The following is a 15480-nucleotide window of genomic DNA, read 5'->3' on the forward strand; positions in this document are numbered from 1 at the left end:
TACTGAAATTTGGACAGTCAATTAGGTTTTGTGCATACACTAAACATAGAAATAGTGGTTTAATTTTACATCATACGCAATCTTTTACTAGTTGACCACAGTTTAATATACATAAACACTGGTAGCAAAGGTGCTTCCTCAAATTAAACATATCCATGACCGCATATAGCGAGCGCTCTTGCATTGAGGGTTGCCTTTTTGTAGCAAGCGTTATTCTGCAAAGGGTATCAAACAAACGAGGACGCTCCAATTAGCTTTGGAAAGGTAACTGAAATGGAGGTTTTCAGTCATGCCAGTTCTTATTTTTCCATTCAGAAAGACCAAACTCAGTATTTCCATTTTCAGGGACAGTGTAAGCAACATGTGGCAAAAATCCAAAATAAACTGTCCACTGGAAGCATCAGCACCCGTCATAAATAATCTGTGACAGCCAAAGCCTGAAATCACAGACAGAGTTTGCCAAATATTGGATGATTTGGAAAAAAAATAGAGATTAGTGTCAGCATTGAGGCTGCTAAAGGGGCAATTCTGGAAGCAAAGTTCACTTGGTTTTATCATAACATCCCATAACCCAGACAAGGGACTACAAAACTAGTGAAATTTTCTCCCCGTTCCCAATCCTCAGGCAATCGTAACAAGCTTGTTTGCTCAAGACAGCCTGGATTTGTCCATCCACTGGTACGTCAAAACGCATACCTTGTGGGGCAGAAATTCCTGAAATAGATAAACTTAAAAAAATCTGATAAAGAAATGGCCAATTTAAACATACTTCACTGCTTAATCTGAATATATCAGCACAAGAGCTCTCCAAATTTCTCTCCCGCAGTAGTAAATAGCCCCATGCTGCTGGTATCCAAAATAACACCCCTGGGACATCAAAAGAGATGCCAGACTGACACGTCTGTGACAGCTGATGCTGGAAAAACTACCTAGACAGGCAGAAAAGCCCATGCAGATGCTCAACATCTTGTTTATTACTGCACAGTTTTACACATCAGTTCGTTTGATCATCTACATAATGCTTAACCCTCTCCTTTTTATCATCTTTCTCTTCCATGCACACCATGGTTTTCTCTTCCCACTGTTTGCTGATGGGAGAGAAACATTATTATTGTCTACGTCGGTCCTTCTCAAAGAACCTTGTGGTGCAAGTGGTTGAGGCAGTGCTACCTAAAATGCAGGGTTATGGACCCAGGTATTGGGGCAGGAGGTGCAAAAGGGTCTGCTTTGCATTAAAACTGCATCCAAAATCTCTAAAAAACGAGTTCCATCCAGAAGAATTAAAACTCTAATGCAGGAAAAGTGTGATTTCTAAGAGTTACGGTGATCACAGAGTGGTTTGGGTTGGAAGAGACATTTAAAGGTCATCTAGTCCAACCCTCCTGTAATGAGCAGGGACATCTTCAGCTACATTTGTAATCGCAATTCAAATTTCCTTCTTCAAAAGAGATAAGCTTAGATGGGCAAAAAAAAAAGAATACATCAGCACTCCAGGATTGTCCATATACAGAAGAAAGGTCTTTTGGATACATTTCAGAGTAGTTTATTTGGACCAAAGCACCTAAGCAAGACACCAATACAGTGAGACGACCTAAATTAGAACAGAAAATGAAAGCAGGAGCAGAGACAGACTTGCAGATGCTTGGCAGCAACAGAGGTCCCTGCTGGACCTGGCGCGATGGGGTACCAATACACAACCCCTGCAGGCACCAAACCACCCATCACCTGCAACAGTGTGCAATGGCAGTAGCATCACAACTACACATTTTACTGCTTTGGTGGTTTCTTTCCTCTACCCTTAAAATTTTCCATTTGGTCCCAATTCCGTAATCAAGAATTCTTCCCCCGTGCTAAATACACTTCATCTTGCTCAGACTTCAAAGCAAACACGGGTGAACCTAAACATCTGGTGTCCCTTCACTTCCTGCAAACCCAAATGATTTTGTAGGTAAACCTTCTCGACGTGCCCAATCCAAGTCAGATTCATAAATTGGTATTTGGCTATTATTGGCAAGAGTCATAATAAAAGGAGAAACCACACTTGGCCAGCATTAACCACCATGCCTATGGTAGGGGGAAATATTTCTGCACGTAGAGGTGACCCCACACTGTCATGCCTGTACAGTCAGAGATGTCTACTCAGCCTCCAAGGAGGATTCCCAGAATGTAAAAGAAGTTGAGAATTCACAGCTCAAACTATGTAAATCATTCCCAAAGACGTATAACTGCCTACATTAAGTGTAACCTAAACTGGGGTACAAGCATTTTCTAAGTTGTTCCTAAGGTTACCTGTGGCTTGAAAAATTGAGAAAATTCCTATCAGGTTCTTTTTTTCCTGCATTTTTCATTTTTATCCAGCACTTTAAGCAACTCTATCAGCTTCTTGTCTATTCACTTCTATACCAGAGGATGAGACTCACGTTTGTTTGTCACCTGGAAGCTTCTTGCTGTGCACTAGAGGACATTCTTCTTCTCTTTCGGAGATGGGCTCTGTTTTTCCATACTTTAATCTGACGTTTCTTGGTATTTAAGAGGCCCATGGATACATACAGCACCTCAATAGAGGACAACCCCTTCCAGAGCCTGGAATTACCCCATGTCTTGTGGTTTTGATATTCCCCCGTGGTCTGACAACCACTCAATGGTTCCTCTCCTTCTAGCAGCTAGAAGATGGGCGAGGATGCTGCTACCCATCCATCACACTTTTGCTGATATGGACAACTATCAGCTTCTACTAGGTCTTTTATCTGAGACAAAATGAAAGTGGGAAGCAAAAACAACAACAAAAAAAAAGAAACTAAAAAAATTACAGGAAAAACTGTTGCAAAACAAATTATTCCTAGAAGCCGTTGCAAGTGGTTCCGACGAACAAGGAACTGAATTAGGTCATGAATAATAACACGATCACTTACTCTTCCCCTTAAGGTCAAAGCCCCTTCTGTGCAGGGATTGAATCAGCGTCTGAGGAATTAATCGGGGCTACACAGTGAAAAAACCTCTTGTCTGCGGTATTCCTGCCTTGCCAGCTGGAGATGCTACCATAGGCATGGACAAGGGGGGCGGAATTTAAAAAAGGGGACTAAAGGAAGGCTTAGTGAGGTCTTGTGATTGAGAAACTGAATGGAAAATGTGATTTCCATCTTCACTTCCATCACAGCATTTCTGCGTGATGCTGAAAGACCCCAAAAAATAGCGCAAACAAAATCTTGGCCTGGACCATTGTTCTTTCTTCAGGTCCCAATGTGAGGCACTGCATCTTGGTTTCTGGAAGCGCTACTGTTCTGCCAAAAGGTGCGCCCTACACACAAAGAGCGGCAGTGGTGTTAAAGTATTAAAATAATCAGCTTTTATCGTGGTACTCGCTGAACAGCCAGCGCTTGGAAGTTAATTCTCTCTGTATCCTGGAGCTTTACCAATGAAACTGCATCCGAGTAAGCAAGGATGCAAGAAATGCTGGGTACTTAGCAACAATGCAGCATCATTGAAGGCTTCGTTCTGACAAATGAGGATCGGTAATGAAGCCCGTGTCAGGCACTGTACCCTCCAGCTGCTCCCTTGGCCGTTTTTGCAGGAAACCAAAAAAATAATAATATAAAACGTAAAATTAAAAAAAAAAAATAAAATCAAAGGAAATTGCTGAATCCTCTCTCAGGCTGCAAGGGTGGCACTCATTTAACTGAAACTCGCTGTTGCCGTCTTCCCTACGTGGCTAAGCGGAACTGTAAACTGAATGGCAAGGACTAACAAAAAGCCAGAAACTAAGGAAGTGCTTTGTGTATCTCAAGTGTTTGGAGACTTTCAGGGGAAAGAAGCATTGCTATAGGTTGTTTTTCTTATTCTAATGACTAATTAAAGTAGTCAGTGGCCAGAGGCACTGTAACCCTGTTTCAAATAGCAAGATAAATTTGTCATTTATAGAAGTGGCAAAATCACCTTTACAGCACCTTCAAGTTTTACCAGATTAACTCCAGGCTTGAGCATCATTGTCTGACAGAGCATCCCCCACCAATACATCAATTCTGTTCACATGAACAGCCAAAATATCTGATTTTCCAGCTTTGCTGGTTGGATTTGCTCCTTACAGGTGTACGCAGAGCAGTTCAGCCTCTGGAAACCCAACTGGAAACAAATCTGGAGTTGATATCCCGAAAGCATAGATCACTGTCAAATACCACAGTGATACAAGCGTGGAGAAGAGCCAGCTAGCAGGGAGACGGCTGTAGGAACCGTAAATGGGCACAAGATCTTCCTATTATCTCACGAAACACATGCCTAGCTATTTATATTTTTGTTTGCAGCCAAAACATTCACATATAGAGCGTAAAAAAAAAAAAAAGAATCACTGTTTACAATAAAAATCTTTTTGAACCTGTTAAAAACGAAGGATATGAAGTGTTAGAGCAGAGAGACACTCTCAATGACTACAGGAGTTCACACTGAGGAGCGTCTCGCCAGCCCCAAAACAGATGCAGAAAATACCTTTTTCAGAGCCTAGGAATTACACCGATGTTAAGGACAAGACACTTGTATCCTAGAAGAGCTCAAGAGCTTCAGAGAACAAAACCCGGGGACATAAAGGCATCCTTCCCCTCTAATCCAGCCCTGCAGGCTGGAGAAACCTAACTACTGCTGTGCCGAAAAGGATGCACGTTAAAGGATGCAGCGTGGCACTCCAGTACCACTTACAGCTTCAACAAGCACCACACTTGAAATAATAGCTGAGCAAAAAGAGACTTGCCTTTCCAGAAGCACTAAGTATTACACAAATATATTGCACTGGCACCTAAATGCCACCATATCGCTGCATTAGAAATTTTCCAAAGATAAGGGAAATAAATGGCAGCTTATTAAAAAAAAGGTTACATTTTTATATGCTATCATCAAGAAATAATTTCTCACATTGCAATTTCATCATAATGTAAGAGTATTTTGAACACTGATATATCAATATATACTGAGATATATCTACTGATACATATTGATATACTGACATGTATCAATACATAAGTATATCGATCTTTAATAAAGGACCTTGTTGGGTTAGAGGACCATGTCGTCCAGCAAATCTTCAGTGCAGAGGTCTCCGTCCTCGGGAAACTCAACCCACTTCCAGCACAACCCAATGCAAACCAACACTTCTGAGCCTGGCTTATTGAGGAGCCCACGCACGCATCAAAATAAACATTAAGCCTCTTTGGAAATGACAATACCTGTGCTGTATTTCCCTCCCACCCCAAAAAAATAGTAAGGACAATTCACATAGCTGAATGTCATTATTTTTTAATACTGCGTCAAATAATATCTTGATCATTTCAGATGTTTTTCCTGTAGACTTCAGATCTTTGAACTTATCTGGAAGAAGTTAATACAGTTTAGGTACAAAGTCAAATTTAAGTGCAGCAGTGCTTGGAGAAGATACAATAATGTTGTTACTGATGTTCCCTCTTTCCTCATTTTATGGAGGATTATGGACGGCAACCGATAGCAAGGAAGGGATGATTGTAAAGCCTTCTCACAGAAAACTCTTTTTGGCACAATTTGCTTCAAATAACATTTTCCAGTGTCCCAATGCAAAGTTATTAAATTTCACAAAAATTATTACCTGTCTGCTCCCAGCGACCCATCAGCACAAAACCCTGAGCTTTCTTTTCTGCCAAAAAGATGTTTCCAACTTTCCTCTGATAGGATATATACTCCTCAAGACTAAAATGAATGATAAAAAGCAACTCTCGCTGGTCAGAAGCCAAATACCATTTTTTAACATTTTAGGTAAAGCATACCTTTTAATGAATGAGAGTTGAAATAGCTAATGCTCCCATTTTTCTGCTGTCTCGTATTCTTTAAGTGACACTACAATTCAGCTTTCCTCAAGCATCTGAATAGGAATAATTTTGGAAGTCCATATTCTTACAGTACCCTGTGCACCTACCCCTGCAGCTGCTGGCATCTGCCAGCCGCAGTTTCTTCTGCTATAACTCTTATTTCTGAAACACAAATTGCCAAGGCTTCCACACAAGCCCATCCTCGTTCTTTTAAAATCGTTTTTAAGTGAAGGAGACCCTCAACTAACTGCAAAATGCAGGCAAGTTTTGTCCTCTGGTTTGTCACTTCTGCTTGCACCTCCTTCCCGTTCTCCGTCTGCAGATGAAATCATTTCCCCAAAGAGAATCATCTTTGCTGCAATAAATGAAAGTCAGCCCTCAGCAGCAATAACTGCAGCCTTGTTGGTAAAAAAAAAAGCAGCTGCTCATGACTAGATTCAGGTTCATATTAACTAGGAGATGATGCCATGTGTTACCCGTCTCCTCTTGAAGTTCAGCATCTGAAACAGCTTAGTGCACCACTTAACCTAGATATTGTAGAAATTCAATCTGTACAGCCAGACTACGCAGGTAGCTTCCACTCTTTAAACTAAGCACTTAATCCTACAAAATTGGCATTTCTTTTCAGTGCAGAACTACACAAAAGCTTGGAGCACCAACCTGAAAGCATCCTTCTGCTCCCCAGTCCATCCAGGTGCTGGGTACCCGATCCCGTTATCCACAGACTGCAAGTCAATGCATAGCTGGTAGCAACCTATACACTCTATAGACAGCCTAGCTAGCACAAAGAATGGATCTTAAAGTATTCAGAAATGTTCCACCAAATATCAAAGAGAAAAGAATATTAAAACTGTACTGCCAGATCTGCTTAGTTACCTTACAAAAAAAACCCCAAACAAACAACAAACATACCAAACAAGAAACAGGATGAGTCATATTTTAAGCAAGACTTCCAGCAACTTAGTTTATGAAAAAAAAAAAAAGAAAAAAAGAAAAAAGATTTAAGTCTTTTTCCTCTAAAGGCCATATTTATAAAAAATATTCATCCCATAGATTATGATAATTTACAAGCAAGGGCACAAATAGGATGTTGCATGTAAACTAACCACAAAAGAATATATTCAATCTCAAAATTAAGCTGTCAGGTAAGTGCCACAACACAAGAGTGGCTTTTAACTCAAAGAAGAATGCTCTGAATGTATCAGGACATGAAACCAAAAACAAAAGCCTTCTTACAACCCAAGAAGTACTGAACAATCCCTTGAATTATAGATGACAGCTTCACTAAAAATAGTTATTGTCAGCTACCTGAAAACACAAGCTTTGTAGTTCTTTGAAAACAGGAATATCGAAAAGAGAACACAAAAAACAAAAGGGGGAAGCGATCCAAATATTTAATAATGCATGTCAAAGCATTTCAAGGCTGATATTTCACTAATTGTTATTGATATTTTAAAACTGAAGGGACAACTTGTTTAAAATCCCACCTATATTATATATTAGATGTTCTACCACTGTTAGCACAGTTAGTACTTTTAGCACGGATCTCCGTGCTAAAAGACACCGCAGCTTGTCTTTTTGTCCGCTTCCGGCTAACAGGGACAAAGCTTCTTATGCAAATCTTATTTTTTCCCAAATTTTTGTTTCTGAATTCTGTAGCTGCAGCTCTCACGAGAACACAGAGCTGCGGTCGATGGCTACTTTAATTGTTCATGATATACCCGAAATAAGCTGTGGATTTCATTTGAAGGAATAAGAAAACTAAGTGCTACCGTGGCATCACTCTCAACTTCTTTAACAGGGAAGGCAAGAACAGGACATTCTGAAAAAAAAAAAATGGATGCGAGACCCTAATTAATTAACTAACTAGGTTGCTATCCTCTGCAAGATGGGAGGTACGGTTACCAAGACCCACTTTTTATTTGCACTGGAATATCATAAAAAAGATCACTTTAAATAAAAAAGAGAAAATAGATGCAAAAGGAAAACTTCCTACAAGTGTTTGGTGTTCGTTTTCACAGGCACAGTGCTAGGGATGGTCAGTGAGAGATCAGTGCAAGCGTCCAAACACAACATGCATAAAAGACAAACGTTGAGCAGTGGGGACTAGACCTTTTAACAGGTCTATTGGAACTACAAGCCCTGGTAGAGCTACAGTCAGCTTCTCCTTAAGCTTATCAAGTTAATGCTTTTCTTGTTGGAGGAGATATGCTGACTGAAGCCTGCAGAAATTCAGCGACATTTGGTGACTGGCGCCAGGGACTCGATGCACCCATTAAGGATGCCATAATTCAGTTTTTTAAAATGAAACAAGCAGTCAATGATCAAGGATCTACAGCAGATGCTGTGATGCAGCACACTTCTGTAATAACCATGTATTTTTTGGTGGCTCTGCTATCCTCTGGGTTATTTAAAACTGGTTTATGGGGGTTCATACGCCTTTTGCTAGTTGTACATCACTGATAAGGATTAGGAAGAAGGCACCCTCATTTCCAAACCTGTCAAGCAGGTAACACCATTAGGCCACCCAACACAAAGCAGGACAAGCAGCACCTACAGGCAAGGAGTAAGATGGCACAGGGGGGGCAAAGACATACATGGACTTTGCATTTTGTTTGAACCTTCCCAGCTTTGGGCAAAAGCTAGAGCAACATAGCAGCTCGGATCACAATTTCATTCTTGCACTTGGGTAACAGCTTCCACCTTAACCGGTGACACAAAATAAGGTAGCAGAGGAATGTAGCTGTTGAGCAAATATAATTCAAAAGCACATTCTGGAACACAGGTTTTTTTTTTTTAAATCACTATATTAGTCTAATAAAGTAAGAATCAAGCCAATCGAGATAACAGCCCAAATCTCATTACATTCTCTGGAAAAAAAAAAAATAAAATCTCGTCTGGAGGTTGGAGATCTGGTTTCTTTGGAGATCAAGCATCAAAAATAGAAATATTCAGAAGACTGGCAGTAGAATAATTTCAATGCTTGAGCAGGCACAAATTAAAACCAGGCACGTTCAATTCAAACTAGCACAACGTATTTGCTTTTTCTCTTCTGTCCAGAGTGTCACTTGTACTTCCACATGTCCTCCCTTGTCTTTAGAAGGGGTATTCTTCCATCCAGAATAAGAGGTGGGGGTGAGCTTCCCACTTTTTTCCATGGGTAGGTATGATTTTTCATTAGGATAGAGCACCACTATGAAAAAGAAATTCTGACCTGGTCCATTCTCAAAAAGGAAAGATTAAAACAAATGGTCCTCCAGCACACAGCTCAGGCAGTCTGCACTGATAGAGGTCAAGCATCCTCAGACGGTTTAAGAAATTAGATGACAGAGATTGCAGCAGCAAAGTATTAAACATCTCAAAGATAATTCCACATCCCAAGCAGACACATCATGGGGAGAAATTTAAGCCAGGTCTGCAAAACTGCTTCTTCGACATCTGTTCATGCATTTACCACAGGGCAGCTCACAAAGCAGCTCTGGTGACGGCGTTTGCCCTAATTGCAGTCAGCGGATAATCGCACTTATCCTGACATGGGGTGCCAAATGCAATACGAGAAAAATCTCTCTTCCACCCCGTGTATTCATTTTCTTTGAAACCTGCTATAAATCTAAAGCCTCCCTTAGGATATTTTGGGGTTGAACATTTCTAAGATGATTCTTCTAATTATTCAAAGGACTGCTAGCTTCAGTTGCAGGGTTATTCCCAGAGAAAGTCATCAGGTCCGCTCACCTTTTACTTTCCACCACGTGCCGACCTGCCTCTTCCAATTTTTCTTTTCCATGTTCAAGGGGAAGCAGAGGCGCCTCTTCCCCACAAAACATAGAGCGATCTCCGTATCTCAGTACAGAAAGCCATCAATACTACCTGACACAGGAGATGAAATAAAGACATCCCTCCAAAACCTGCAGTACATATGGGTTTTAAACCTCTTCCTTTGTAAAGAATATTAGCAGTGTATTTTAGATACTTTCTTTGCTAGTATAAAGATAGCATCAGTAACAGAAAAAGACAATCCTGCATTTAACAAATCTGCAGTGAAGAATTCATTATAAACATAATCCCTAAGTTTCTTGAAGCTTTTTGCTTTTACTTGTTATTATGACTTTTAAACTAGATAGCAACCAAGTAGCTTCCATAAGCTTGAAATTATTTTTAGGCCTTGTTTTCTATCTCCAAATGTCCTTGGAGAAGGGCTTGCTACAGCACGCAAGGTCCTCTTAACATTCAACGGTTTCTGTAGGGGACCTTTCATTTGATCCGACCCCTATAAACAAATTATTTCCACGAGCGGACCACAGTTTCCAAAACGTTGCCCCAACTCTTAATGTTATATCAGGTATATTGAACATCAGCGCAGAGTGATGAAAAACACAAGTGCACAGTAGGCTTTACTAAGACCATGAGTCCACCCAAAACCAAGCAAGGATAACTGTGCATCTCTCCATCCCAGCATACCCCCCCAGCCTCGCACCCTGGAGTGGACACAGAGCAGGACCTCTATTTAAGAGAGAACACACCACCAGCCCGGCATCCCTGTCCTTGGAAGGGGACAGGACGCAGCCAAGGTCGGACGTGTGTTATCTGAAGAAACTGAAATGCAATGCTGATTATAGTCGAAGAGGCTCAGATAACACAGCTGGTTTCATTTCCACCTTTTACTTACATGAAGGACAACTGAGATGGGAACTACAGGCACTCCACGATATCCAGATCTAAATGGTTTTCCACAAGAACATCATCACCTAGAAAATATATGACATTTTCCCTGATACTAGAACCTGATTTGCAAGAATCAAACATCAGTCATAAAAGAGAAACCATATTTCTTGCCACTTTAAAATACGATGTAAGATCACAAACCTCTCCCTAAAAAAACACCTTCCAAGATCCTACCTAAAAAAGTGACACCATTTACTTTTCTCAAGTTATTAATTTTTTTATTAATATTCAGTAACATTGCAAATATTTCCGCTGAAATTTTTTCAGTCTTGTGCCTGCATCTTTCCTATCTTTTTCATACTTAAAGGATTTATTTCAAAATGCTCATCCACCCAAATAAATCATCGTACCTAGAAGTTTCATGAAAATTGTTTTATTTAAAGCAGCAGTTAGGTGAGGGGGGACCATAAAGGACTTTAACCGAACACATTGAGATTACTACGAATTATTCAGCTGGCACAAGGCCAACGCAACTCTGCACATCAGAAAAAGAGGTCGGGTAAATCCAATAACGAGTATTTGAAAAGACAAGTCAACAAAATTAGTTCTATTTTCTTGCTGGAGGCAAAGCAAGGTCATTATGAAAAGGGGGAAGGGGGGCGAGGATGAAGAGGGGGTCCAGCAATAAAATAAAATAATAAAAAAAAAAATCAGAATATTTAACCTATTGGTTTTTGCGGTTATTTGCACTCCATTTCACCAGCAGAATTAGAAACGTTAGGACAGCGGCGCTGGCTTCAACAGGCAGCTGCCCTGGGCCATGACATACAACAAGCCGTCCTCTCTACCATCACCCTGCAGCGATAACGGGTCCGTCCCGGAGCAGATGCTGCCTCTCAGCTCTCATCAGGCACACGAAGACACCGCACTTGTCCGACGCACTAAGAGCTCCCAAGATTAGCTGCCGGCACAAACGCGGTCAGAAAAAGGTGTGGTTGTGTTACTCCTGCAAATTTAAAAATACACTAAGGAAAAATTAAAAATGCACTAAAAAGGAAATTATGAGATATAGTGATCTTGCACAGAAAGGTTTTTAGGACTCAGTTGATTGGATGAATGCCAAGTTATTGCTAATCAATGCGCATTGTTCAGAGAGGGACAGAAATAGATCTCCTTATTTCTTTACTGTCACTGACATTTACACGCTGTCTATTATTTTTTTGAGAGAGAGATAAGATGATATGAAAAGTTCTTCTTTCTGTTCGTAGCAGTCCCGTCCTCATGTGTCCCCCCTATAAAATGCTGTCCCTGATATATCTAGTACATGTATATCATGTGCACAGGAATCACAGGCCACAATTTGGATCAGAAACTTGAGATTTGTATGGCTTTTCAGGATAGAAAACCTGTTTCCTCTCTTTCCGTCCTCAGCCCAAAACTCACTTTCTACAGAAAAATGCATTTTAACCAGCTTCAGATTATCATCTTTATCTATATTTTGGCTGCAGACAGAAAGTAATCTGAAGTTTGACGCACACTTAAGGGCACCGATGTTTCTTAAGCTGTTAGTATTTGGATCTGACAGACACATGGGAACCCATTTGTTGTACTCTTGGTTGTCCTCATCGACTTTACCCTTGAGCCTCATGGATTTTCCACTTTCCTTGAACCTTTCCAATCAAGTCTGTGGTGAAACTCATCAGCAATTGACTTAAACAAGCATCCTTAACCCTAACCTTTAAAGTTTGAACTATGAGGTTTGAAAGAGAGTTTTTACAAGAATGAGAGCTTTTTGTTGTTGCCTTTTTTAAAACATGTTTCTCTAAAACAGAGCTTTGGGGACTTTTTTTTAATCCATAACCTGCTGGTTTGGGATTCTTCCCCTGCCAGACATCACCCCAGGCTCTCCGATTTTCATGAGGAAAGTACCTCCTGCATCTCCATCTTCCAAACCGATACCACTAAAGGGATTCCCCAGTTTTATCATCTAACCTGTTCACATTCTTCCTTGGAAGTCTCCCTTATCACCTTTATCCCCGTAGCACTTAGATCCCAGCCACAGTCCTGATACCAACTGGGTAGAGGGTCCTGCTTCAATAACCTAAAATACAGCAATGGATTTGACAGAATAAAGTTGCTCCCAGTGATTATATACCACTCTCTTTTTAATTGCTCTATTTATTTTCTAACATCAATTATTAGCAGCCATATTTCTGTAACATTTCAAGATTTCTTCTCTACTAAGGCCATAAGTTCAGCATTTATATTAAAGGACATTAATTTCTACAAAAGCAGTAAAAATAACTCCGCTATGGGAAAATAAGCATCCTCTCTGCAATATTTTGTCAAGTTAAAAGCTTAATGGAGCAAATACCAACAACTGGCATTCTGTTTCAATTCTATCAGGCTCCATTCATCATAGAAAAATTGTATTTTAATTAAAAAAAAACCCAAACCCGTGAGGCAGAGGAAATTTGAAAGCCTGAATTACCAAATAATACAACCAAATATTTTTTCCTCCAAACTTTAGTCACACCTTTAGTCTAAGGACAACCTGGTCACCTCTTAAAAAAAAAAAAGACTTTAAACAAACTACTATATTTGTTCAAAGAAAGAAAGTTTCAACGTATTTAGTACCATCCAGATGCTGTTAAATTTGTCAACTTCAATGCACTGCTCCAGTGATTTAGGTAAATTAGTGAAGCCTCAGCAGCAGTTGAGTTTATTCTTCAGGCATCCATCACATTTTGTTAGATAGGAAAAAAAATCATATTCTTCCCAAAAGACATTGGGCTTTCTCCGAGTACATAATTCAGTTTGATAATTTGCATTTACAGTTAACTATGGTGATTTAAGCAGGAAAGATGCTGCTTTGCCTTGATCCTTTAAATTCACTGCAATATTTAGAGCTACGGCATGAACTCCTACCTTCCCCAATAATTAATGTGATAGAAATAATGGTTTAGAAGTTGCTCTTCAAGGAAACACCCCCACTAAGCAGGCTCGGGGGGTTAAGTAAGTCTAATAAACCCTTCCAGAGTGACTGCATGATTTCCTTGTCCTCACGTCCAAGCTGTCATCCTTCCCGGCTCCTCTAAAAGACCATGGGAGATGGCACCTTCAGAAAACACAAGTCACCTCAGAGCTTCTCTGAGAACACGTATGCCTACCTCTGTTACCTGAAAAACAGAGTACATGCTGGCATCATATGGTAAAGTAAAATATATAAGCATAATTATCCCTCCAAAACGCCTTAGAGAACATATGGTATGGAAATCAAACTGCCTCAAATCTATTAACTTGGCTATGTGATGAGATCAACAGAAGGGAACGTGAAAAAAATGTTTAAAAATATATTCAGTGTAGGATCGCACAACTAAAGCGCATTCATCATCCGGATAATGTAATGACACTAGGAAATGAGCTAAGTAAACCCAAGATTGAAGTTTCATTTTCTGAAGTGCATCTGTTTGGCTCGTATCACCCTGAACCTCATCATTTAGCCATGCTGGTTTTCATCTCAGATGCAAAAGATGCAGAAACATAAATCAAAAAAAGGCTTCTTCGATGAGCAGCCATGGAAGACATGCTTCTAATATTTTTTTTTTATGAACAAATAATCTGGATCCCAGCAGGTCCTTGCCACAGCCCTGCATGTGAGTATGCAATGGATGACATCTCATTCCAGGTTGACTCTTACTAGCTTGCCAGCTTTGGGTTTTTTTGGGTGAAAGAGTGTCCATCTTCACTAGGAAAAGTTAAACCAGCTGGTTTTTCACTAAAGCAGATGAGGAGCACTGGATCAAGCCAACTAAAGCAAGGGGGACAGCACATTCCTGCAGAGGAGGTAACATCCTCTGCTACGCTCCTTCCCTGGGATCATCCGGCCACTGCTTTCTGTGATTGGAAATGAGGAAAGCCAAACTTGAGGTGGGCTTACCATGGAGCCAGTCAACTAGTCAACTGAAAACATTTCTAGGGATGGCAAGTATTTTTTTTACATTTCATGTGCCAACAGTAAAAGCAACTGGCCAAAACTCTGCCTGAACATGTCCACGTGGGACTTTGACTTTGGATCAGGCGAGTAGAAAAGGGGTTGACTCCCTCCGAATAAGCCAAGTGGAGGCCCATCACACCATCCACCAGAAATCCTGTTGAGAGGCTTACAAAGCAACAGATACAGAGGTTTGGGGAGATTTCCAAAGGCAAGCATGCATCAGCTTGTCTGTCTTCTCCATGCCTAAGGACTCTGGTCACCAGTTCAGTTTTAAGGTGGATGACACAGGCAGAAGATTACTAGACCAAGACCAACCAGAAGATGTTAAGAAGTTTTAGCCCCATGAGTTCTGCTGGCAAATGTCCACAGGAACATGAGAGAGAAGAAAACCAAGCAAGACCCAGACACACAGAAGCTTTCAAAATTAACGTATGGATATTTTATGATCTGTTCAAATTGTATTTTGAATTATCTCCACTGAAATTACTTAAGTAGATGACTACTTTGTATATAATGCAACTTGACTCCAACACGCCAATCTGGTTACTGATTTTGTCAAACTAGTCTGCTATATTCCGCTCCCACCTCTTTCAGTACCCCCTTATGTCCCCAAGGTTTTGCAGGTCCCTTCACTCTGCACCACAACCACAGTAAATCGAAGCACCATTATTTGCCAACGCAAAGGACAATTAAATCAGATGAATATCAAAGCCACCAATGACGGCAGTAAGGCATTTAAAATATGAATTAGCAGAAATATAAAGTGGAGAAGGTTAGCTAATGAGTTTACATAGAAATATGATGAAGTGAGAATGGTTTATTTCATCTCCCATAACATGATGAAAAATTTCAAAGGTTTTTTCAGATTCATTTCATCTTGAGCATGGCCATTTCATGGGCTGGCTTGCTGTGCTTTGCAAGAATTAACAAGGAGGTGCTCTCCAAGGGGTGTCCTGGTGTTATTTCGCAAAGAATTCCCCTGCAACATAAAGCTGCGAC

The sequence above is a fragment of the Charadrius vociferus genome, unplaced genomic scaffold, assembly GCF_000708025.1.
Source record: "Charadrius vociferus isolate BGI_N301 unplaced genomic scaffold, ASM70802v2 scaffold132, whole genome shotgun sequence".
In the NCBI taxonomy this organism is placed as follows: Eukaryota; Metazoa; Chordata; class Aves; order Charadriiformes; family Charadriidae; genus Charadrius; species Charadrius vociferus.